The 25,558-nt window shown below is 54.1% G+C and overlaps 1 pseudogene; it reads right to left on the reverse strand.

Annotated features, from left to right (window-relative positions):
• Positions 1 to 456: 456 nt before the first annotated feature.
• The window catches only part of LOC117032826 (uncharacterized), a 70,570-nt pseudogene continuing 45,468 nt past the window's right edge, over positions 457 to 25,558 (reverse strand).

Below are 25,558 nucleotides of genomic sequence, written 5' to 3' on the forward strand. Positions count from 1 at the left end.
CTGCCAGGAGCAGGGGGCACCCCGTGGGCATCCAGGGGCTGTGGGGCGTCAGTTAAATGGAGCCTAAGCTACCGTTATGTGCCCCTGGAGCCCTTGAGAGGGTTGAAGAGTCTGCGGACCCAGGCCCACTCCTTTTCCTGGGTGAACCTAGGAGCTGTACAAAGTACGTGTGTTCAGGCCAAAAAAAAAGTCTGGTGCACTCCAATAAGCATTTCCTGAACACCCAGAGATCCAGGCACCCAGGTATAGAGAGGAATTCTTCTCCAGCAATGTCAGAGAATTAGAGCTACGTAACAAAGTACCACAGCTGGGGGAGGGGGTGGGGGCTTAAACACCAGGCATTTATTCTCTCACAGTTCTGGAGGCCAGAGGCCCCAGGTCAAGGTGTGGGTTTCTCCTGAGGCCTCAGGCCTCCACCAGCAGACTGCCGTCTTCTCACTGAGTCTTCTCACATGGTCTTCTCTCTGTCTGCGTCCTTTGTCTCCTCATCTCCTCTTCTTCTGAGGGCACCAGTCAGCTGGGTGAAGACCTGTTCATATGACCTCGTTTTACCCTAATTACGTCTTTGAGGCCCTGTCTCCAAATACAGTCACGTTCTGAAGTACTGAGGGTCCAGACTTCCCTGCATGAATTTGGAGGGAACACAATTCATCCCTAGCGGGGAGCAATGGGCCTCCTCTCCAAACTGGGGGATCCGGTGGGCTCCCCGAGCAGGCACTGCCCCAGCCGAGTAGTGACGGATGAATAGGAGTTCCTGGCAAAGAGAGGGTGGGTGGGAAGATGTAGGAAGGGAACTGGGGACCACACCATTCAGTGTGTGGAATTTGGGGTCAACCAAGAGAAGCCCTTCTTATTTTAGAATGTGTCCCTGGGTCCCCTCTGCCCAGCCCTGCCTTCTTTCTTCTCCGGGCCTCAGCTCCCACCTCTAGGAAAAAAAGTATTGGGAGGTCCCGCCCTCAGAACCCAACACCTCTAACTAAGGCATGAACCAATGTTGGCACAGCTAACTGGGAGGGAGTGACGGGTGTGTAATTTGGCCTTGAGCGTGGAAAGTTCAATCAGCTGGAAAGAGTAAAAGGAAGTTGGAAAAAAAAAATTTAACCCAGCCCCAACCACAGAAACGATAAAGAGAAGGTGAGGTCACGGGGCCTTTTGGAAAATATGAATCGACCAGGCAGGCTGAGGAAAAAGAGAAGAGCAAGGCTGGTGAACCTCTCTCCTGCCTGTGTGTACAGCCAGAGAGGTGTATGTTGGGGCAGATATGGGGTCTGGTCCTGGGTGACAGTGTCCCCTTTTAAAAGAACCTTCACATCGGGACAGCTTGTCAGCTTTGCTAAGGGTGTTTGACTCCAATTCCTGGCAAGGAAAAGCGGGTTATGAAGTAATTCTTCTCATGATCTAACCCTCGCAACGGAAGTGCCCACAGGAAGCAGAGAGAGTGCACACACACACACACACAGATACACACAAACCCCAAATAGGGGTTCAGACTCCTACAGTCCTGGTCAGCTGCTCGCTGTGCCTCAGTTCCCTCACCTTTAAGGTGGGCTGGAGGCAGACTTTGACCTCACATCGGACCCTGAGCTCCAAGCCTGACTCCCAGGTCAGGTGGGGGCTGCTTCAGGGGACAGGAGCTCCGGGCAGAATGCTGACCTCAGAGGGCAGCCAGGATATGGGCCAGGTAAGGGCTGACGCTGCCGGCTGAGGCAAAACCTGAGTCAGAAAATGGATTGGGCTCTGGTCCTACAACGATGGATCCCTCAAAAGGACACGGTCTCCTAAGTTGGATGCGGCCCCGCGTGATGTGGGGGACAAGCCAGTGTTAGAACATACTGCTCCTCTGTATGATTTGATTCATCCTTTAAACATTTCCCTTTGGGGGATGTTTCATAATTTGCACATTACATTAGTGCAGGAACACTTGTGTGTGATACATAAATAAATAAGTATGCGCACGGTGCAGTGCCGTTGGGGAGCACGGTCACAACACCTAGAGCCCACCCCTGACTGGCATTCAGGGCTGTGAGGAGCAGCGCCCTTCTTCCTACGCTCTGCAGGGTCTGGGAACGAGCCCTCTCCCTGGGCAGCAGCTGATGAAAGAGCTGTTGGGAGGCGTCTGTGTCTGCCTGTTCCCGAGGTCAGCGAGGAGCCGATAAGTCTTGGTGTAAACAGAGGCACAGCGTGCACACACACACACGCACACGCACGCACACGCACGCACACACTTCCCACTCAGCCTGAGATGCCAGGTTTGCAAGATCCGGTTCAGGATGTCTTGGGCAGGCTTGGCTGATAAGGTTCCTGGGCTGACCTGAGGAAGGCGATTGGCTCAGACGGGGCTGGCTGGCACGGCTGGCGGCGTGGGGCAGCTAACACCCTTGGCCCCTCTGCCAGGTGGAGCCAGGCAGCCCTTATGGGCTCAGCCCCTGGGTACTTTCCTCCTGGAGAAGGACCTAGAAATCTGAGCGACGCCCCCTATGGAAGACACTGGACTCTGAAGCAGACTCCGACCCTCTGATTTCACAGCTGACAGATTGAAGACCTGGAAGAGGGACGTGCCCAAGGCCACCTAGCCGGTCAGCCAAAGCTCCTCCCACTATGTGTCCAGACCTGTCCTCACCCCTCTGTGCCCATGTGTCCAGCCCTGGGTGCCCAAGGACCCTGGGGGCACAGAGGGACAAGCAGGGGCTGAGCCCCACTACAGCAGCGCTGACGGGAAGGGGAGGCCCTCACTGCCAGACCTCACAGGCTGTCCCTCCCAGCTCCATCGGCTGGGAACATTCGCAGGACTAGGGACCAGACAAGAACACCCCTGGCCTTCCCTCTGTCCTCACTGCCTTTCTACCTTTCAAAGTCAGCAGGTATGGCTCACCTGGCTTATCCTAGAGCTTGAGATCAGACCAGGTCAGCCCCTGAGCAGCCTCCGGAAGCAGGGTGTGTGTGTGTGTGTGTGTGTGTGTGTGTGTGTGTGTAAGACCAGTCCCTGCCTGGCATTTGGACAGCTTCTATAGTTTTGGCTTCTTGTCGGCCACATGTTCCTGATACCAAGGAAAGCATGAAGGACAACACAGAAGGTAACAAAGAAGTCATTATTTGCACAGAGCTTACAGCTCCAAAGGCACACGCAACCCTCTTCCCCACACTCGGCCTTGTCTTGGATCCTGTCTGCAGCTCTGGAGTGGGATCACCACTCCCCCGGGCAGACGAAGAGGCGAGGTCTAAAGAGACAAGTGGGGCCCAGGGTGAAATGGGTCTGTGTGGCAGAGCCCCCAAACCTCGTGCCACGTCCAAATTCAGAGTTGTCTCCAGCGTCCCCATGTTACACCTCAGTAGCTTTTATGCTGTGGCCAGGGCTGGCTCTAGACCAGCATTTGCAAACTTTTTGGTCTCACAACCCCTTTACATGTTTAAAAATTACTGAGGACCCCAAGATGCCATGTGTGGGGGGCATAGTTATTGATATTCACTGTATTGGAAATGAAAACTTTAACTTCAGAAATATTTTTATTAATTTAGTTAAAAATAGTCCACCATATGTTTGCATAATAACATTGCAAATGGGGGAAAAAAACCCTATATTTTCTAAAACAAAACAAATATTGAGTGAGAAGATTGACATCCTTTTATACTTTTGCAAACATCTTTAATGTTTAGCTTGATAGAAGACTCTGCATTTAGTAATAATTAATAGGTTATTAATGATAATATGTTATTATTAAACACTTCTACATTTAACTTATTTTAATCTATTGATAATAGATTATTATAGAAATAACATATTATTAAATGCTTCTGCATTTAATTTATTACAGTAGGGCACACATCTGGAAAACTCCACTGTGCATTCATGAGAGGATGAGAATAATAAAAGCAAACAATGTCTTAGTATTATTACGGAAATAGTTCTGATCTGCAGACCCCTTGCAAGGGTCTCGGTACCCACAGGGGTGCCCTTGGACCACAGTTTGAGAACCACTGTACTCCTCTCTCTGAGGTAAGGTTTGCCTCATACTTCATCTTCATTCAACACATCTCTTTCTCAACAGCACTCCCTTGCCCCCCTACACACGATATTTGTGAAATCCTAATGAAGCTTGCAATTGCATTTGGTTTGTTCCCTTCCCCCATGCTCTTTTGCAATTACACGTGCATCTTTTAGCAGGTAGCCTCTTGGAATCAGGGACACTGTGTTATAATAATCATTGTCAGGAGACTGCAGACTGCTGTCAGCACAAGGGCCCCTCCACATTAGCTGGAATGTAAACAGAGCCAAGGCTGGGGTGCAGGTTCTGGGTAGGGAGCCCCGAGGAGGCCAGTGTGCAGACTGTAGGAGGAGCAATCCAGCCCCCGCATAGCTCATGTCCTGCCCGGGCAGCCCTCCCTGTGGCTCTCCCTCTTCTAGGGCGTGTGTCTATGCAGGGATAAGCTCTTACACTACTGGTCTGTGGGTTGGCCTCCACACCCGGCTACCTGGAGGGACGGAGAGCACCTTTCCCATTCTCACATTTCTCACAGCCCCGTCCCCAAGCCCAGGACCTGGCACCGAGCCAGCCGACTCGCAGATGTAGGAGAAAGGAGGCCCTGACAGTCAGGAAGCCTTAGTTCCCAAAGGCCCGTTCCCGGAGCAGATGGAGGGCAGGGGGAGGAGCAGGGCACTCCACGCAGGGCAGCTGCTGTGCAGCAAAGCCAGGGGGAAACTGCACACAGCGGAAGTCCTGCTTTGGCCGCTCGTCTGCGGCTCTAAAGATAAGCTGTGCGGTGCCAGCAGGCAGGTGCCATCTGGAAATCCTCGCGAGGAAAGCCAGCTTAGAAGATCGTGGCTCAAGGGACGCACACAGGATGTCCTCTGCCTGGCGATGTGCCTCAGGTCGCACTGCACTAGCAGCCTGTCCCTGCCCTGGATACAGCTCCCTGCCTCCCCTACTGATTGGGACTTTTCTCATGCTTGTTACCTCCAGGACCTGCACCACCCACCACAGCACTGGCACCTAGTAAGGGTTTGTGAAATTGAATATTTTAAATGCATCAAGAAACGTGTATTGAAAGAAACTGCAAGGTGACTGAACTGCCAGGTGAACTGTTAATCTGGACTGAGAATAGTGGGGCTCTCGCTGACTCATGTGGGTTTTTCCATATTAGCTTTTCTTGACATGGAGCCCACTGGGTACTTGTAGCTAAGGCAGCTGGAATACTCAGGAATTCTCAGCAAATCTAGGCTGCATGTCTTTGGAGCAGGTGAGCTGGACTCCTCCTCCGGAGTAGGTGACCATGTAGGGAAGGCCCTGGGCGTCCAGGGGGACAGGCCCCTGGACACCAACCGTCCAGAGGCCACACCTATGGCAGGGAGTTTAGGGCAGCCCCTTGGGGTTTCCTCCTAGAGATGCCAGCTATAAGTTGGGAAATTCTAGAATGTTCAGAGGCCTTCAAAAAAATGTGAAAGGCAGGAAGACCAGAGACCAGGGCAGCCTTCTGGGTCATTCTAAACTGCTCAGAGCCCAGCAGAGAAAGGGGTCTGCCTTGTAGCTCTGGGTCTTCATCCTCATTCCAGGCCAGGCTGGGGCTGTGGAAGGTGGAGGAGGAAGGTGATATGAGGGGCACAGAAAGGACCCCACACAGGTTTTTTTTCTGAAATAGTTTCTAAAAGGCTCATATTAATGACTCACGTTTTTAGGCGAAACCAAGAAGATCTATTTTACAAAGAACACTGTGAAACCAGGGCTTTTCAAGCTGGGGTGTAAGCACCTTCGCAGGTGGGCTATGGGGTATCAGGGAGCACACTGAGCCACCTGCTAGATGTTTGTCTTCCTGGGGGCATACTTTGCTCACAGACTCGGAAGGAAAGCATGATTTTTATGTTAAAACAAATATTGATGGACGTGAACACCAAAAAAAAAGAAAAACATTGTTTGAGAAGGCACTTTGTTAAATCACTAAAAGCTAAGAATTCATCAGTGTCCATGCTTGGTCATGTTTAGAGCTGGCCAGCCACAAGACACTGGGGGCTGGCTCTGGTAGGAACTCAGAGTAGCCCTCATGCTGTAAGAGAGAACCCCAAGCCCCTGGAGATAAGGCAACCTGCCCTGAGTCACCGGATTCCACCCTGGCCCCTTTCCTTGAACTGTTGGGAAAGAGATCAAGGTCGCGGCCTGGCTACCAGGACAGACGCAGCTGGGGGACTCCAGAACAACAGGAGTCCCACGACAACCTCCCACAGAAGCTCAGGGGAGGTGAGGAGGAGAGCTGATGTCTTAGCCCCTAGGGGAGGAGCCCTGCCTGCGTTTGGACTTGGAGTTGCAAGTGTTAGTGGAGAGTCTCAGGCTGGTGCGGGGGCCAGGTCAAGTGTGACCTGCCACCCTTTTCCAGCTGGGGAGCTGTCCCTTCCTCCCCATATTCCACGTGGTCCTGGAGGGCCATCTGACAGAGCATCTGGCCCTCCCTCTGGCCTTGGGGTGGGTTTGTCACCCAGGCCTGACCCATCACAGTGGCATGGCATGTGTCCATTGGAGCCAATCATAATTATTATTAATGAGCGATTGGCCCCAACCCTTCACCCTCCCTATGTTCTTATGACTTTGCAGTTTCTTTCATCACATTAACCTTTTGGATTTGGCCACGTGTCTCAGTCTGTTTGGGTTGCTATAACAGATGTACCACAGACTGGGTGGCTTATAAGTGACAGAAATTTATTTCTCACAGATCTGGAGGCTGGAAGTCCAAGATCTAGGCACCAGCAGAGTCAGCATCTGGTGAGAGCCCACTTCCTGGTTCACAGACAGCATCTTCTCACTGTGTCCTCACATGGCACAAGGGGTGAGGCAGCTGTCTGGGGTCTCTCACAAAGGCACTAATCCCATTCGGAAGGGCTCCACCCTCATGACCTAAGCACACCCCAAAACCCCATTTTCTAATACAATCACCTTAGGGTTAAGATTTCAACATGAATTTGGGGTGGGGACACATGCAGACAGTGTGACTTGCTTTGGCTCACGGAATTAGGTGGGAAAAAAAAGGGTGTCAGTTCTGAGCCTAGGCTTGCATGTGTCCATTCAAGCTCTTGCACCCCACCATCATCATGAGATGAGCTACCCCCTCAGCCAGGGACCCTGAGAACACACCCAGGAAGTCAGCCTGAGCCTCCTCAGAGGGGAGCTGAATGCAGAGATTGAAGAGATGCCAGCTGAGCCCAGCCTGCATCAGCTGACCCCAGCCGACCCTTCGGCCACTGGATTTTGTAGGCATTTGCTTAGGAGCAACAGCTAACGGGTACAAACATTCCTCTGTGAGATTTCGTACATGCCTGCTGAACGAGAGGGTTCTTTCTCCTGCTGGCGTTGGCTTTGGGTTGGGAGCCACCATTGTGTCCTCCAAGCCTAGAGCATGTCTGAAGCAGGAGAGAGTGCAGCATACACACAAAGAACAGCAGAGACCAGCAGCAGATCTGAGGAATGGAGGAGACAGAGTCCAGATAAGATCACTCTATCCTGGAGCCAGCTTCTGGACACCCAGTCACGCGAGCAAAGACAATTCCTATTGGATCCAGATTTCTTGCATAAGCAACTGAAAGGCTCCTGGTCCTGAAGACACTTCGCTTCTCCCTCTATGCCGAGTTTCTCAAGGGAGACGACTTAGCTTAATTCACGCGTCCATCTCCAACACAGCACAGTGCTGCCACAGAGCCTATGGTCAACCAGAGCCTATGTAAACTGCCCACAATAAATGTTCCTCTGAAAGAATTGACCGGTGTTGTCAGAATTAACCGGAAAAGTCACAGGATCCTATGATTGATGATTGAAGAGCATTTTTCTAGAAAAATCCAGGGCACAAGAGTTGGGTGGAGGCCTCAGGCCCGGGTCTCCTGGTTCTCATTCCAGTCCAGTTTACTTTCTACTGTATTACAGTTTCGGATCAATATACCCAAAGCCTGCATTCTCAGCATAGGGTGGGTCATCGAGGCTTCACTACAAAATCAACAAAAATGCCCAAAACAACTGGGGGAGAGGGGTAGAAAATGGCAAACGAAAGAGAGGAGACTGGAAACAGGGAAATGGGAAAAGCCAGGCGTGGTGTGATTTACTGGCAGAGAAGGCATACACGGGGTTTTGCAGAAATGCACAATTGTTTAAAAGGCGATAATTTGTTTAGCTCTAATTGCAGGTCTCTCTGGCTGATGGAAGCTTTTGCGTTCCTTGAGAAATTTAATAGAGCGATAACAGTTTTAATGACACCCCTCCCAATGCTGCTCACCTTACCTCTGGGAGCCAGATGTCAAGGTGTGCCCTAAAAAATGGGCTTTAATCTTCCTTCTAGAGAGTGGCTGTGCTCTGCAGCTTGGAGGGCTCCCTTTTCCTATACATCGTCAGAGGGGATGTCCCTGGGTTGGGTAAACCAAGGCAGGGCAAACACTACACACACACACACACACCCCAGAAAACGGCTCCCTTTTAGAGAATTTTTCAAGTGGAACCAAGCAGCTCCCGTCATCGCCTTTCTGGGTCTGCTCCGTGTCCCCAGCTCTCCAGGCACTGGGGTGGTCAGTGGGGGGCTCCTCAACGCTAATCCCACTGCAATTGGGAGCAATCCTGCCAATTAAGGGAGAAGAAAGCCATCCTGCAGGCAGCAGAGTCGGCTAGGCCGAGACTGGGGTGTGAGGGCAGAGGGATATTTGGAGGCCACTCTGAGCCCCTGCCCCTGCCCTGGGAGGTGACTCTGGGCAGGGCCAGCCAAGCACTCATCAGGATCCAGGGGCTCCCTAACGCCCCCACTGAGCTGGGAAAGGGCCCAGAAAACAGAGGCTTTGGGATCTGTTCCAAATGCAGGGCTGGCCCCTGGGCGGGAAGAGAAAGGCTCCCTTCAGGCCAGGGATGCTCGCCTGAGGTCCGTTAGTCATGCTCCGAGCACAGGCAGGCCAATCAAGACTGGAAACGGAGGGATGCACATGGCACAGAGAGGAAAGTGGCCGTGGAGATCTGGGCTCGGCTGGCCACTGTAAGGTGATCCCACCTCTCCTGGGGGTGCTTGCACCCCAGCTGCCCATAGGACTGAAGACTGCCATCCCCAAGGCCAGAGGGAAGTGCAGCCTGGCACTCACTACCGCTTCCTCCGCCCCGGAACACAGAGCCCATATGCCCACCTGCATCCGGGTCTCAGGTTACCGATAACACGGGGCTCCATGTCTGCTGCTACCTGCAGCCCTGTCCGTGCTTTCCTTCCTTTCCTAGATGCCACCTTCTCAGGACCAACCCCACCTAACAACCTCCCATCTGCTCTCTGTCGCCCTTCCCCGTCCATTGCCTCGCAGTGACTGGCACGGTCTATAATTACCCTGTTTACTTCTGTCTCCCAACTAGCAGAACACTCAGCACCTACCAGGCCCTCAGTAAACATCTGCTGAGGGCAAAAAAAATGAATGAAACAAATGAGTGAGAAAACAAAGGATGAAGAGAGACCACCTGTAAAGGCCCCTTCCTGTGCCTGGAAGCTGTGGGGGCTCCTGAACCACCATCTGGTCCTGAGTGGGAGAAACGCGGCTTGTCCCTCAGGAGCCCCGAGCTTGGTCTCAGTGGGGGAGGGGGTGACATGTGCAGGACTTGCCATTGTTGCTATAACAGAGGTGACCTGCTCTGTGCCCCCTTACTTGATATGGAGATACAGTGACGTTTTCTCACTCAGAGCAAACGGCTGTCAGACAGCCGAGCCTTTTCCTCCCGCTGCCCACAGGCACTGCCCCTCGTCCCTATCTCTTACTAGTTCCTGGGGCTCAGCAACGAGGGTCGGCAGACAACAGCCTGGAGCACCTAACCCTCGTCTGGCCACCTGTGAAGTACACACAGGGCTGATGTGAGGATTGAATGAGTTCAAATACCAAAAGCGAGAGTGAGTCTTCTAACGGGTAAGGCACGTCCTGTGGCTCCTTTGCTAAACCCTTCGGTGGCTCCCATCTTGCTCAGAGCCAAACTCCCCGCCGTGGCCCACATGGTCCGACGTGATCCAGCCTCTGCTCACTCTGCTTTAGCCTCTTTGTTCCTTGACTTCTCCCAGCACGGCCTTCTCAGGACCTTTGCACATGCTGTTCCTTCTGCCTGCAGTGCCTCCCTGAGGCGTGCTCACTTCCTGTCTGTCTCTGCTCAGAGAAGCCTCCCTCCTGCCCTACCTAGGTTAGCAAGACAGCTTCCCCTGCTCCTCATTAGTTTGCTTTATTCTCTCCCTAGTCCTTTTACCACCTGATATATTATATTTCACTCGTCTACTTATTTCTTGCCCCTTCCTCAAACGTGAGTGCCAAGAGGGCAGGGTTTATGTCTGTTTTGCTCACTGCTAAGTCCCTGTCTTCTTCCAGAGCAGTGCTGGCATGTAATAGGTGCCCCATCGATATTTATTAATGGAACAAAGAGCATAGTTGAAAGTGTCTACTCAGCAGAGGACTTGGCATATAAAAGTCACTCACTAGATGCCCTGGCTGGTGTCCCGCATATGCGGTCGCCAGATTTAGCAAATGAAAATACAAAATGTCCATACAATATTTGGGACATACACGCACAAAAAATGATTTGGTGTTTCTCTGAAATTCACATTTAACTGGGTGTCCTCTATTTATCTGGCTGCCCTACCCATGTAGCCTCCTGCTCTGATCTCTGCCTCCTTGCCTTTCCCTTCCTGTCCCCAATCCAGCACTGAGAAGCTCTGAATTTCCCTACCTGGGGCAACCTCGAAACATGAGCAGTCCTTGTCGGGCCAACTCTCCTTGGCTTGGAGTTGTCACAGCATCCTGCCCCATTGCCCGGGAGGCTTCTGTCCCACAGCCAGCCCTGTGGCTGTCCCCAATATCGTCACCCTGCTTGAAATGTGAAACTGAAAGATGTGCTCAGTTAGAGGCTGTGAGATCAGTGTCTGATGAAGCCACTGGTAGGAAAATCCTGGAAGTCGGAGGCCTTCCCCTCAACCTCCTCCCCTGGGAAGCAGAACAAGGTGGCTGTGTTGGAGGCCTTTTAGGGGAATGTCCCCAGCACCCCACCTCTTCCTGTTCTCGCCCTCACCAGGAGCTGAGGTCTCCAGACCATCAAGGTGATATGCTTCTCCACTAGGAATGGAGAGCCAGACCTCACGGCCTCCCAGAGCCACCTCCGTGGGGCTTCTCTGTGACTGGGGATACCACTGCGTGTGCCTTGGGGCTCCAGTGCCTGGGCCCACCCAGCCCCGGCCTCTGTAACTAGCCAGGACTGTGTAGGAAGATCAGGGCCCACTTGCATCAGACTCGCCTGGGGAGCCAGTTAAGCCTGCGGAAGCCTGAGCCCCACACGGACCTTCCGAATCAGAATGCCTGAGGCCAGGCCCAGAATGTCCCAGGTCATTCCATGACTATCTCACACACACTGGAGCTTGAGAACCGTCACACAGGGGCACAGCTGCCCTCCGCACGTAGGGCAGGGCAGGTGAGGTGACTCCAGTGGACAATCTCTAGGACTTGTAGGCCACACCACCCCTCACCCAGGCCTGACCGCTCAGCTCCTTCCAGTTCTGCTGCATCAGCCCACATGTACTGAAAACCCTCTGTGTGTCCTGCCCTCCAGGAGCTCAGACAAATGGAAAATTCCTGGCACCACCGTCCACTCCATTTTTTAAGCCAACAGTTCCTGTCTGTTCCTCAGTCCCCACCTAACAAGTCTCATGGACCCCACCTCACAGTCTGACCATTTTTCCATCTCTCCCCAAAACAGCCTGTCAATCATCACCGTCTTTTCCCTGGACCACAGCAAAAGGGCACGCATCTCCACCCCAATCAAGCCTCCCCATAGCAGCCCACACAGTCTTCCAGAAAACTCTTCTTTTTTTCACGGTGGACCCAAACCGGAAATGACCCTTGTTGTTTAAGACGTTGATGGTTAAACAAACTGCTACGGAACCCATTCAGCAGTGAACAGATGAATTATTGATATATACAGTATTGCTGGAATGCTAGGAAATTATGCTGAGTGAAAAAAGCCAATCTCAAAGGGTCCAGCCTGCAGGAGTCCAGCTGTGCAGCAATCGTGAGGTGGCATAACCCTAGCGACGGAGAACGGATGCATGTTTGCTGGGAATTAGGGATGGGAGGGGAGGGGATGTGTGGAAAGACTAACACCAGCGAGCCTGGGATGCACAACTGAGTATCTTGACGAGGGCAGTGGTTACGCCACGCTACACGTGGGACAAAATTGTACAGACATGTACCCACGCACACACACACGAACAAGAGTGCACGAAAACGGGTACACTGAACAAGCTCTAGGGATTGTACCAATGAAACTTTCCTGGTTTTGGTATCATGCTACAGTTGTGTAAGATGCCAACATTGGGGGAGGGGTACGTGGGGCTTCCTGGTACATGTCTTTCCAACAGCCACTTTTTCTGCAACTCCCCTCCATCACCTCTAACTTTCCGTACATCCCAGCTCTATGGTTCCCATCTGAAAGGGCCCCGCCACGGAAGGGACATCGAGACCTGAGTGATGGGAAGAACCCAGCTGGCAAAGGTCAGAGGAAAGAGCTTTCTAGTCAGATAGAACAGGCAGTGCGAAGGCCACATGGAAGAGTCCATGCTGCGTGTTGGGAGAAGACAGGAGCAGGCAGCACAGGCAGCGGGGGAGGGGCGAAAGCCAGCCCAGGGCCCACATCTTACAGGACATTATGAGAAGTTTGGGTTTTCACTGTGAGCGAAGCCACTGGAGAGTGGCAAAGGAGAGACGTGATTTAATTGAGGATTCTGAAATAGCACGCTGGCTGCTGTGGGAATAATGGATCATAGTGAAGCATGAATGGAAGCAGGGAGGCCATTTTGGAGAATTTGGCAATAATTCAGGTGAAGGGGACAGAGGTCTGGGCTAGGGAGAAGCAAAGAAGGGGGGGGCCTATTTTGAGTTTTTGGCAGTGGGCCTGGCATGACACGGTGCTTGTGGTGAAGCTCAGGGGCTGTGAACGAGAGAGAGAAATGACGTATAATGACGTGTTTCTGTGGATGTGGCTGCAGGGTCCAGCTCTGACGCCTTTCTGTGGCCTATGCAGGCTAGTAAAAGTCACACAACCTCTCTGAACCGAATGGGTACTGCCACGAGTCACGTACGGATACGGCGCCCAAGGCCACGGCCACCTCCTCTGAGAAGCCCTCTGGGTCCCTGCTGGAGTGGCTTCCTTCTTCCGGTCATTAGAGCCCGCAGTGCCTCTCCCTTCATGATTCTTCCTTGCGTCACGTTTTTGGTGAACTTGTCTTTCTCCACCAGACTGTTTTGATTCTGCTCCTCCCTGGTGCCAGCATGGGGTCAGATGTCCCGCAGGGGCTGTATCTACCCTAAGGTATCAACAGATGAGCCGAGCATCTCGCCAGCTTGTCAGGACTTGTCAGTCCCTCTCCCCAGGTCCCAGCCGGTAGAACAGCTTTGGGAGCCCGTAGCCAATCTCATGTGTCATCACCAGCCACGACCATCTTCCCCAGGGGAGCCCACAGGACTAATGCTTCCTATGGCTTCTCAGAGCCAAAGGGGCAAAGCCCAGGCCCAGTGCCCAGCCCGGCTTTGATCGGCCTTGTCCATGCCTGGGGGGCTGTGCTAGGGCCCATGGGACACTTCTCACGAGGGCTTTGCCCCAAATCAGGATCACAGGAAAGCCTGTCTATTCCTAGAGAATGAGAATACTCTCACCCCAGCAGCCAAGAGCAACCCTCTTGTGTCAGCACATGGGGAAGGCAGAGCCCAGAGACCGGCAGAGAAATAGCTGAAAATGGCTATGCCTGCATTTTTGGAATGTGGGCCACTACATCTCCTTGATTGGCCCATGAAACCATTCTCCCCTTTAGCATTCATGTTTTGTATTTGTGTTATGAAGTAACTGACTTGATTGCGTAAGTTAGTCAGCACTGGGTTTTGTTACTTGCAGTGAAAATCACTCTGATACGTGTCTAGATTGTACAGACAAGTCACCTGGAGCCAGGGAGGGGCTGGGGTGATGAGAGCCCACTGTTCTCCTCTGTTCTCCCCTTTTCTCTTCTGCCCTCCACCTCCCTGCCCCTCCCCCAGAATCCAGGCTGCTTTCCCAATGCTGCGTGGGAGCTTGGGGCCAACCAGGGTCCTCTCCACTCCATTCCATTTCCCTCCTGGTCTCTGTGTTTAGTTATTGGGAGCAAGGAAAGTTTTTCCTTTTCCATCCTGCTGGCCCCAGCAGGTAGGAGAGGGACGTCACATGGATCTGAGCCTGTGCTAGATGTGGAGAATCTGCCGGGAGGCCATCCTGGGCTGCACAGGGAGGCATTTAGGGATTATTCAGTGGCTCATTTTACAGATCAGAAAACCAAGGCCCAGAGGGAGCCTGACTCCCAGCCTGACTCCTGGGGCCACATGAACCGGCAGGGGTACTGCTCCCCAAAGTCCTGGTTCCACGCAGGGTCCTAGGAAAGGGGCCAGCTCAGGGGAGGTGGAAGACTGAAGCCATAGCCTCAGCTGGAAGGGCGAGGCCTTTGCAGGTAAATTGCCACTCAGACCAGAAGGCAGCGGGATCAGGGAGGGGCTGAGAGGTGGAGTGTGGGAGGAGCAGGGGGCGTGCTTCAGGGAGCGCCTCAGGAATGTGGGGGTACAGCTGAACACAAGAGTGGCTTGAGCCACAACCACAGCCCCGGTTCCCTACCGTCTGTGAAATGGGGATGGTGGCTGCGTGATTGTGAGAGCTGAAGAAGACACGTCGTGAAAGCCCAGCGCAGTGCCAGTACCCAGAAGGCACCACAGAGCCACTGTCACTGCGGTGGTTGCCGTGGTCTGTGAGCCCTGGCATCGCTCTGGCTCCTTTATGCCCCTCACCCACATTCAGCCCCTCCACACCCTCCCATTCCTCCTCCCATGGTCCCCATTCAGTCCCACCTGGGCCATGTGCTGCGACCTCTCTCCACGGGGACTGCCCCACTTTTCTGTTGCTACTCAGTCTGCAGGAGGAAAAACCATTTCCTGCAAACCTTGTTCTCATGTCGCTCCGCTGCACTGATCAATGTTAGTAATGAAAGTAATAAACCAGGTTTATTAGGCGCCTACTATATGCCAGGCACTGTGATAAGACTTGGTAGCCCTGAGAAGCTGAGGAGATAGCCCTCCATCCCCCACCGGACCCCGTTCCTTCGGGGCAGGGAGGGATGGCTGGGCCCACACTCCTCCCCGCTCTGGTACTATTTTGTGGGTGGCCTCAGCACATCACTGCCATCCGGCCCAGTTTTCCTGTCTGTAGTGTAAGGGGTGTGGAGCAGTAGAGGCTCCTGTGGGGACCTTCCCACCTCACTCCCTCTGATTCTGCTACTAAAATAATGAGTCGCACGACTGCTTCTCTTGCCTCTTGGAGCCCTCGTTTTCATTGCTTCCGTTAATATATACACATATTTTTAACATCCTCCAATGCCCTCAATTTGTTATCTCATTTTCATCCTCATTTCAATCGCCTCCTGGGACTAAGGACCTAATTTTAGTGAAGGTCAAATGCAGTTTCTTGGGGCCACCGCCTTCACAGAACAGGGCAGCACAGATGCATCAGGCTGTTCCTGCTCCTGGCACGGTGGCAGGGGCTTCTGGGCACAGGGCTGGGGGTCCTTATGCCAGGCAGAGTTGCTCAGCCGATGTTACATTGAGTCCAGGCTGGGAACACTGGCCTGGGTGTCCTTCGGAAAGGCCCAGGGCTGCAAGAGGCCTCAATGGTCCCTGCTTCAACTTTCTCACTGTAGTGGGGGAAACTGAGGCACGGAGAGGAGCTTGTATAACCAGGCCAAGATTCAGCTAAAATCTGATCCGCAGTCTCACAATTCAGCGTCAAGAGGCATGAAAAGTGAGTTCAATCCCTGTACACACATTTCAGCATCGAGCAGACCCAATATCCACAGCAAATTAAACACCCCACTTAATAATGGGGAGACGCAGCAGCCTCCTTTATTTTGTGCAGCCTGTGGCTGGCTCCAGCTGGGCTGGGTATGGCCCTGGACAGAGATCAATGGTGGCACATTCAGCAGCACAGGCCTGGGACCAACCTTCACTGGTAACGCAAATTTAAGTATAATATTTTAGAAACACAAGGTAGAGTCAAAAGTGTCCTTGAGTGACCTGATTTACAAGATCCCTGTGCCCAAAGGTGAGGCCACCTGAGGGGACGCAAAGACACCTGGAAGGAGTGTTAGGGGGCTGGTCGTGGGGAGGTTTTGAGGGCACTGGTTTCATCAAGTGGCCAACTGGTTTGAATGTGGACTTGATCACCTACAATCTAGCCGCCCCCATCCAGTCCCCTTTATGAGCCCCACCCCTGGGGTGGCCGTGAGGACTAACAACTCACAGCACCAAAGCTCCAGACCCCCCCACCCTCGTGCCAGCCATCCCAGGACCTTTAGTGCCCATGGGCCGCCTGCTGGGACCTGCAGACCAGAGCTCCTGCCTGTCATTCCCTCCTCTCTGCCAGGGGCTGTGGTTCATGCCCCACCATGAGCGTGAGTAGACAGTGTTTGCAAATAATGCTGAATCTCCAGGTCAGGACTCTGGAAAATGAAAACTGCACCCATCAGCCTGGGGTTATAATTACTGGATGCATTTAAAGGGCAGGAGGCAGCCATTCCTGGTAAATACTCTGGGCTCAGGGGTCTTGGGGGATAGGACACTCCTGGGCATGGCTTTGAAGAGAGAACTTAGAGGCCTAGAGGACCAGAAGGCAGGGCAGAAGGGCCCAGCTGTCCCAGGAAGGAACTGGCATCCACCAGCCCCTCTGTGCGCCTCCCGCTGGGCTTTCCTCAGACAGAGCCTCATCTGAAGCTCATCAGAACCTGGGGCTGAGAGGCGGGAGGGCCTGGCCTGAGGACAGCTCCTTTACTGCTCCCTCCAGGTCTGAGCCTCATCACTTGGACACAGCGGGAGGACTGGTGCTCCAGGATAGCTCAGGGGACAGGGACACACAAGCGGAAGATGGGCTCTGAGGGAAGTCTGCAGCCGCAGCACTTCAGCTTATCTCCCCCCACCCCCACCCCGCAGCTCCACACCTCTCTCTCCAGGCTTGTGCCCCCCTCCCCACCTCTCAGCCCCTGCTCCCTCCCCCAGGATGTGCTGACCCCCATGTGCTTGATCAGTTCAGTCTTCCTGCAAAACCTCTGCTCAGCCCTCTACTTCCCTGACCTAGATTTTGTTTGTACGTGTATATAGGTGAATGTGTGTGCACATGGATGATTTGTGCACATGGGGGAATGTGTGTGCACATGGGTGAATCTGTGCACACATGGGTGCTGTGTGTGCACATGTGTGAATGTATGTGCACATGGGCGAATGTGTGTGCACTTGGGTTATGTGTGTATATGTGTAATGTGTGTGTGCATGTGCTGAATGTGTAGAGAGGTGTGTGTGTGTGCTATGCATGTGTGATAGCAATAGTCACCATTCTAGCTCCTTCTAGCCAGGCCCCCTCCTGGCTGTGCACACACATGGGCAGATGGACTTCCCAGGGAGGTGTGACGACCAGCATGACTTGGCACAAAGACACCAAGGCTCCGGGAAGTTGGGAACCTGCTGCAGACCCCAGGCCTCGCCCCCTGGGTACTTCTTGCCACGGGGTATAGGTCAGGCGGGGGTCAGTGAGTCTGGTCGTGTAGGTGTGCACCATTCTCAGCAGGCTCCCTGCAGCTGTCTGCCTGGCTGTGAAACCTGGCCTTCGTGTGTGTCACAGGGTCCCCAAGGGGGCTACTCCTCAAGGCTGGGCTCTCTGCCTCCTCAAGAAATTGGGGATCCTCTGGGCAGGGCACACTGCCGTTCATCCCCACACTTCCTGTGACTGCACGCGGGAGACCCTCCACAGTTCAGGGGGAATCTAAGCAAGCGGCGCCTGCCCACTGCCAGCACTGGGCGGCAGGCCCACCTCTGACTCTCCCCTCTGTGTTGGGGCCTCTTGTTCCTCTAGCACGAGTAGGGTGAAGAAAACAGGAGGAGGCTCTAAATGACTCCCAAAGACAGCCAGGCACTGGGGCGTCTCCCTTCTGGGGGAGCCACTACCATCACCATCACACCCAGGGCACATGCGGAGGGGTCAGTGTGAACCCCTGTCCCCAGGGACCATCTCACATGGACCCACACCATTCTGGGGAGGAGGACATGATGGAAAATTCTGCCTGTGACTTTGCTTCGCTGAGTAATGTCCTCCCAGCATTCCAGCCACTTCCCACAGCTCAACTGCCTAATTGCTCCGAGCCAGTGAAAGCCTTTTAGAGCTTCTGGGACCTTTCCTTTGCTATTTTTCCCCTTCCATTTGAAAAAGAATTAAGTAGGTGTGGAAAACACAGCCTGAGTACCTTGGGGTGGGGGTGGGTGCAAGCCCAACTGAAGACATGGTGCCCCCACGCCCACCCAGAGTGGCTGGTCTCTGAAGGGGCACCCCAGAAGCCACACCCTGCTGCCTGGGTCACCTGAAGGCCACACAGCTGGGCTGTGGAGGAAGGGGGAATTTATGTGCATTTATGGGAACTGACAAAAAAAACAACAGCTCATCTTGGGGACCAAAATGTCTCGTCAGGCAGCTCTGCTGTGCAGTCAATTGTCCCAGTGGAAGGCTGTAGAAAGAACTGGCCCCAAAGCCTGGGTGGGGGCTCCCTGCCATAGAAGCCAGTGCTCCTTCCTGCCTCCTATTTGTCCAGCACACCAGGCCCTTTGACCTTCCTCTGAAAGTTGGGGGATGGGACAAGGGTGGCACTATGCCCCTGAGGAAGCCCAGACACTCAGGCTTCTCCAGGGTTCAGGACCGATGAGGAAGCCTTAGAAAAAGTAACACCAACAATGCAGTCCCTGGTGGAAGGACACCAGGGTGGACACAGCCGTCAACACAGACCAGAGCACACTGCCATTTCTGATCCAGCCACAGACGTACATGAGAAATAGGGAGACCCTCCAAGATGGTGGAACTTCTGGATGGCTCTGCCACCAATTCTAGGAGATGCTGAGCAAGTCACCACCTGCCTGAGCCTCTGAGAGAGGGGGTGGAAGTAGATGACCTCAGACCTCTAGGATGCCACAGCTGTCGTCCACTCTATGCTCATACAAAGGCAGGAGGAAGCGGCTCGTTTCTGGCATTCAGGCATGGCTATACCAAATGGCAGCTCAGAGGGCGCAGGTGAGAAGCAGCCAATGAGCGAGGGGTGGTGACCATGCTTTGCCAACTTTGCCAGCTGCCCAGAAGGACAGAGTGCCTTGCTGCTGCTGTGGTTCAGAGGCTGCTCTGAGGGAACCATCTTCCTTCTGACGATTGGCCTCCTGCCTCTCCCAGACGCTCAGCTGTGGGAGCGGGAGCCACAGGGCCCTAGAGACCATCTCGACCTCACGCGCCCTTCCTACAGGGAGGCCCAGAAAAGGGGGTCCCTTCTCGAAAGTCAGAGGCGAGGTATGCGAGAGTCGAGTGTCAGACAGGTTGGTTTCTCCATCCCAAGGTTCTGCTTAGGGCCCCTCAGCATGTGCTGAGACAGGTTCAGTCATGGAGGAGCCTGGTCCAGGGGGCAGTCAGTGGGGTGGCCCGTGTGCATGGACGAAGAGGAAGCTTAACAACGTCAAGTTCAAGTGCTCAGCACAGTGGGGCAGAGGAGGATCTGCCCAGCTCTGCCCGACACCAGATGAGTGACCTCGGGCAAGGAAACAATCTTGCCTGAAAAATGGGAAGAGAACAAAATCTACCCCTTCAGGGTGAACAGGCAACATGGAAGCCTGGCTCAGGGCCGGGCACATGGAAAGAGTGCAGTAGACATTCTTATGTGTCACAGAGCCAAGGGGGGCAGCAAGCTGGCTCCCACACATTCCCTCTGGCTAACTCTTCCTCAAACAGGTGGCAAGAGAGGGGAGTTGGGGGCGGGGTCACAGGGCTGACGGCTCCTCCAGCTGCTGACAGACAGACAGGGGTGGCCCATGACAGAGCGCCTTCCGCTGAGGAGGCTGGACGGCACTTCACCCCCAGGCAGCTGTAGCCCACACATCCCAGCTCCTCCCAGCATGGTGACCAGGAAGGCACTGGGCGGGGAGATGGCCGGCGTGTTTTCACAGCTCTGTTCACAAAGTCAACAGGGATAGGACCCTCCAAACCCCTACCCCCATCACCACCGACGCTGCCAACTTTAGAAACGAGAAAGGTGAAGAGGCCAGGGTGCACCCGCTTTTACATCAAACGTGGTCCCCAGTCCCCTGGCCGCTCCTCTCCCTCTGCGGGTACATCTTCTCCAATCAGACCATTCAGCTGCACAGGCCCGGGCGGCTGGCAACATTATCTACAAAGAGAATTGTCTATGTATTTGGGGAATAAAACTAGAAAGCACTTGATTTGATAAATGTCACCCACCGGAGGCATTTTCAGAAATGTATGCAGCAGCAGCAGCAGCCAACAACAAACGATGTCAGAGAAAGCGGCATTGCACTGCCCTGTAAGTAATGACTTTGTACTTTTCCAGGACACTCCTGGGGATCTGTCTCAGAGCCACACCTGACTCACTGGCACCCACAGCAGCCTGTTCCCTGAGCTCAGCCAGGAGCCACGTGCAGTCCACAGGCCCCTTCCCGTGTCTGTGGACACTGTTCTCTGGATTCGGGACCTACCTTCCACGACAGACAGGGCCCCAGGCTCCATTACACCCATAGCAGCTTGGCTGCAACTGGAGAGGGCCCCTTCCTCCTTTCCCCAGCACCCCCTGGATCTAGAACATTATCTGAGGGGCCATTGGTGCAATAGGACCATGAGTTAGTTGGATGTGGCTGGACAGGAGGGAGGGGAGTGGAGCCTGGTGATGTCTGGTTGGCTTGATTGGGGGTCCTGGAGCTCTGCATTTGGATGAAGATGGGTCCCCAATAGTGAGGGGTGGGGGCAGGTAGGGACAAGGTGGACCAAAGCTCTATATTTAGACAGAGCTGTCCCTGAAGAATGCCTAGGGCGGGGCATCTGCTGGGGTGCCTGCAGTGGACCCCTGGGTAGCTGTGCGGAGCAGGTGGCCAGAGCTGCAGGGGGCCCTGGGATGATGGAGGAGGAGAGGATGGCGGGCAGGGAATTGCTCATCTGGTGTGGAAGAGGCCAGACTGAGAACAATCTGCCTGAAGCAGAGGGCAGGGGGTGGCTGACGTCTGGGCCCCTCTTCCCCTTTCCACCCCCCAGTACTACGTGGTGGGCTGATCCCCCCTTTAGGCTGAATGCCTTCAAATCAGCTGGGATGTAGTAGAAACCATCAAGGCCGTCGTTTTAGATCATGTAATTTAGAATCCAAACATCGTGCTTTTGAGTGAAAGAGCATCTCTTAATTGTCATCCTGGTGACACATATGCCAGAACGTCCAAGATGCTGGGTGTGTGCCTGCCTTGTTCTAGAAGACCTGGTTTAGCATGGGTTCAGCACTTTCCGACCGTGTGCCCTGAACATAGCACCTAATCTGTCCAGCCCTCAATCTTCTCATGTGTGAAATGGGTACAGTAGGATATAATTCACAGAAAGAACTGATGGGTGTTTACTTTGTGAACATTACAGGACTAATCAGAGTCCCGGTCGCTGCCATGTCCTCTGACCAAGTGCACTCAGATGGAAAAGACAGGAAGGTAGTTATAGGGTGATTTTCCTACCGTTGCGTTTCTGAGGACAGTGAGCCTATAAGGAGCCCCTTGGAAAATTCTAACTGGTGGCCCATGTTTCTGATTAAAAACGTCTCATGTTTCTGATTAAAAACAACCCTCCTACCATCACCTCCCAGGACAATTCCTACAGTCCTACTGGGTGGAAACTCGGACCCACAGAGATCACAGGGTTTCCCACAGTTCCACAGCCCAACTCCAGGCCCAGAGAGCCGCTTCAGCACTTATCCTTCCAACCTGAACACACACACACACACACACACACACACACACACACACACACACACACACACCGCCCAAGACACTGGGAATTACCAAGCAATTCCTACAAGCCAGGTACTGGCTAAATGCCACAGGAATTGTCCCATTTGACCCTCACCCTAAGAGGAGGTAGCATGTTCTCCATGAGAGGGAAAAAAATCAAAGGCCCCCAAGGTTGAATCCCAAGCTCCAAGGTCAAGTGAGATTAGAAACCTCTTCGGCCTGACTCTACAGCCCACAGCCTCCCCCAGAACGTTCCCAGGAAAGTAGACATGGTCTGGCCTTCCCGCCCAGCTGACAGGAAGCAGCCGAGGGACGCCCACATGGATGTGTGTTTCCTGAGAGTTTGAGAAATGAAGTCTGCAGGCCCCGCTGGCAAGTCTGACAACCCACCCTTCCCAGGGTGACCTTGGGTGACCTGGCTCCTGCCTAGAAGGCCGCGGTTCAATCACGTATGTCACCGGAAAGACGTCTCGCCTCCTGGCACAGCTTCGGCCTTGACCCTCCTGTTGTAAGAGGCCCCACTGCCACCCCCATCTCTGCTTTTCCAAGTGGCTCCTGAGCTCAGTACCATTAGGGGAGGGTCCCACAGCTGGGAGCAGGGGCTCCCACACACGCCAGGCCGGGGGTACCAGCTCCCATGAGAAGCTTTGGTTCCTAGCCTCCCTTCCACATCCTCGTGTTCTTGCTGAGAGTTCAGCTTCTCCTCAAGGCCTGTGAGTGTTCAGTAACTGCCCCCCCCAATACACACACACACACACACAATCTCCTTTATCCTGCCCCACTTTTCCCCACAGCACTGATCACCTTCTTTCATTCCACACAGCTTACTCATTTATCATGTCCCTTGTAAGGTCTGTGCCCTACTCCCCACAACGTGAGCTCCTAAAGGACAGGGAACCAGCCTGGCATTTTATAGGAAGCTGAAGACACTTGTTGAGGCCTCTGCAGAGCTCTGGCCAGCAGCACCTCATCGGCACCCCGAAGCTCTCAGGCCTCATAGGCATGACTCCACCCCGCACAGATAGCCTCCCCTCTCCTCCCCTCCACACCCCGTGACCCTGAAGCTCCCGTTGCTCTTGCAGCTTCCTGGGCTGAGTGAGATCACATTTGTTTAGCATGCTACTATTCGCAAAGCAACCGTCTCAGCGACACTCCTCGACCTCCTTCAAGAAGGCATTGTGACTCCTCCTGTACAGATGACATCTGGGCTCCCCAAGTCCCAGACTCCACCCCACTCTCGAGGTTCCTGACTCCTGCAGCGTCTCTCCAAGCTGCACCGTCACAGCTCTGGCAGCCACTCACCACCCCTCAGCAGCCCTCTGCATTGGGGTGCCCTGACTTGCAAAGTGCTTCCTTGGCTTGAGCAAAGCCCCGCTTCCTGTGCCGTCCGGCGTTCCCCTCTAGAACCGCATGGCACACAGACAAAGCTGCCTCTTCAGAGACGGAAGACGGCTCTCATGAGCTCCTCAAGCTTGGCTTCTCCGCCTTACACTGTCCCAGTGCCTTCAGCTGGCTCCCTTGTGACCTGGTTTTCCGTCTGGCCAGCCTGAGGGACAGGAGTAAGAGGGGGTTTCAGGTCTGGGTTTCTAGGAAAGGGCCTGGAGACTTTGGTAAAACTGCCTCATAACGATAGTGGCAGAGTCTCAATCTCTGCAGCCAAATGAATGATACTCAAAACTTAAATATCTACCCCCAAACTGCAGTATTTGGGAGAGAGAGGTTTCCTTTTGAGCGGGTGCTGAGTTGAAAGGGTACGGCCCCCTGACGTGTCTTCTCATCTGTGAGGAGGGCTGGTCAATGAGCTGCCCCCCCCCCCCCCCCCCCCCCCGTGTGCTGTGCGGCTACATGAGCCGATGGGCGTGAATAAACTCCTCAGCAAAGGGCCCAGGCTGCAGCCACAGCTCCTGCATGGTGGTGCTAAGCTGGTTCCCACGAAGGAGACAGTGGGAAGAGCCCCACCTGGGAGTGAAAGGGCTCTGTGCCTCCACCTCCCGGCCATGGGACCTCAGGTGTGTCGCTCAACCTCTCTGAGCCTGTTTGTTCATCTATAAAATGAAGATATTATCCCCTGCCTGTACGCACCTCAGGTGATGAGGTGAGGACAGCTTAGCTCATTCTTAATCCAGCAAGCGTTGACCTCACCTCATGGCACACCTGCTGTCCCCCCGCCCCCGTGCTCCCAGATCCCAGAGACAGTGCAGTTGGGGACGGAGGGCACAGGGAGGGGCCTCCCAGGCTGGAGCCAGTGGGCGCTGCCTGCTCTCAGGGACGCTGCGGGGCTCCCACTGGAAGATCATTGCTTTCCCATTAGGCTCCATCAGCAGTGCAAGTAATTTCGGGTTTGGCTGAGAAGAGTGCATTCAATCAGCCATCTGTTATTTTCAGTAATGACTGCAAGATGCCCTGAAGCCCTTATTTTCTTAAACTCTGGAGCTGCTGCCTGCGTCCTGTGAGCTCCCATTCCAGGGGTCACAGCTCAGGCCTCTCCTGTCAGGACGGAGGCTGGCTGTCACCTGTGACCTCCCTCTGAGGAGAGGCCATTCATCTGGACGATGAGGATGAAGACGGTGACGACCCCTTCAAGGTGCACAGCCCTTTACAGTTTACGCAGCATGTTGCCAACTGATATCTCATTTCATCTTCACAGCCATCCAGGGGGGCTCAAGGATTATCCTTATTTTCCAGGTGAGGCTCAGAGAGGGTCAAGAAATGCGCCGCCCAGTTGGTCACCAGCACAGATGGCACTCCACTCTGACGGGACTGACTAGAGCAGAGCTCAACCTACCACAGTGGGTGCAGGAGTTTTGTGGCTCACCGGCTGGTCTTTTTGTCCTCTATAAAGTGGTGTGACAAAACCTCCCCTGCCCGCCTCTCAGGCCCGAGGAGAGGGACGGGAGGTGTGGTAGATGGGACAGGAGGGTGCAAAAGGTGAAGGGCCACGAGTATCAGAGAAAGCGTGAGGGTTGGCGTGGTTACGTCACGCCGCCTCGTTGGCTCACTCCACCTCCGCCTCAGGACAGACTTGGGGGCTGTGAGTCATCCTCTGAACACAGGGAAAGGTGGCTGGAGGCCCAGGATCCCAACAGCGATGGGTCACTTCACACTAGTTTATGATGAAAATGAGCGTCTCCTTCTGAGCTGCAATCAAGGGGCCGAGCAGCGTTAACGGTGGCGACCCTGATTGAGGCTCTCCGGGAAGAGGCTGCATGAAGCGTGTTAACAAGCACACGCTGGCTGAGGGTCGACTGCCGCTGGGCCTGGCCTGCGCCACCTTCGAGGGCTGGGGGTCAGCTGAGGCTGATGACCACAGTTGCATAGACCTCGGGACCTGGAGTCTTTGCAAGTTCTTTCGGCTTCCAGGAATTGGGGCTGAGTATGACCAAGCACATGTACCCAACTCACACGCAGGTCGGGGTGAGCAAGCGAAGGAGCGGTTTCAAGGCTCCTGAATCAAGGGCCGGGGGAAAAGGCGCTGCCTATCTAGATCTACCAGAACCGGCCCTGATGGGGACCCACCCCTCACCCTCTCCTTACAGTCTGTTCAGAGTGGCCCCAGGGCCCCTCGTCCTGCGTGTTCCAGGCCTGGCCAAGTCGAGCCCCCTTTCCTTGCATCAGGATGGGAAGGACTCAGGCTGGACAGCTGCGCCCTCAGCTGGGGCTACTGGGGACGAGGCACGTCTCTCCCTG

This window comes from Rhinolophus ferrumequinum, chromosome 13 (assembly GCF_004115265.2).
Source record: "Rhinolophus ferrumequinum isolate MPI-CBG mRhiFer1 chromosome 13, mRhiFer1_v1.p, whole genome shotgun sequence".
NCBI classification, from domain to species: domain Eukaryota; kingdom Metazoa; phylum Chordata; class Mammalia; order Chiroptera; family Rhinolophidae; genus Rhinolophus; species Rhinolophus ferrumequinum.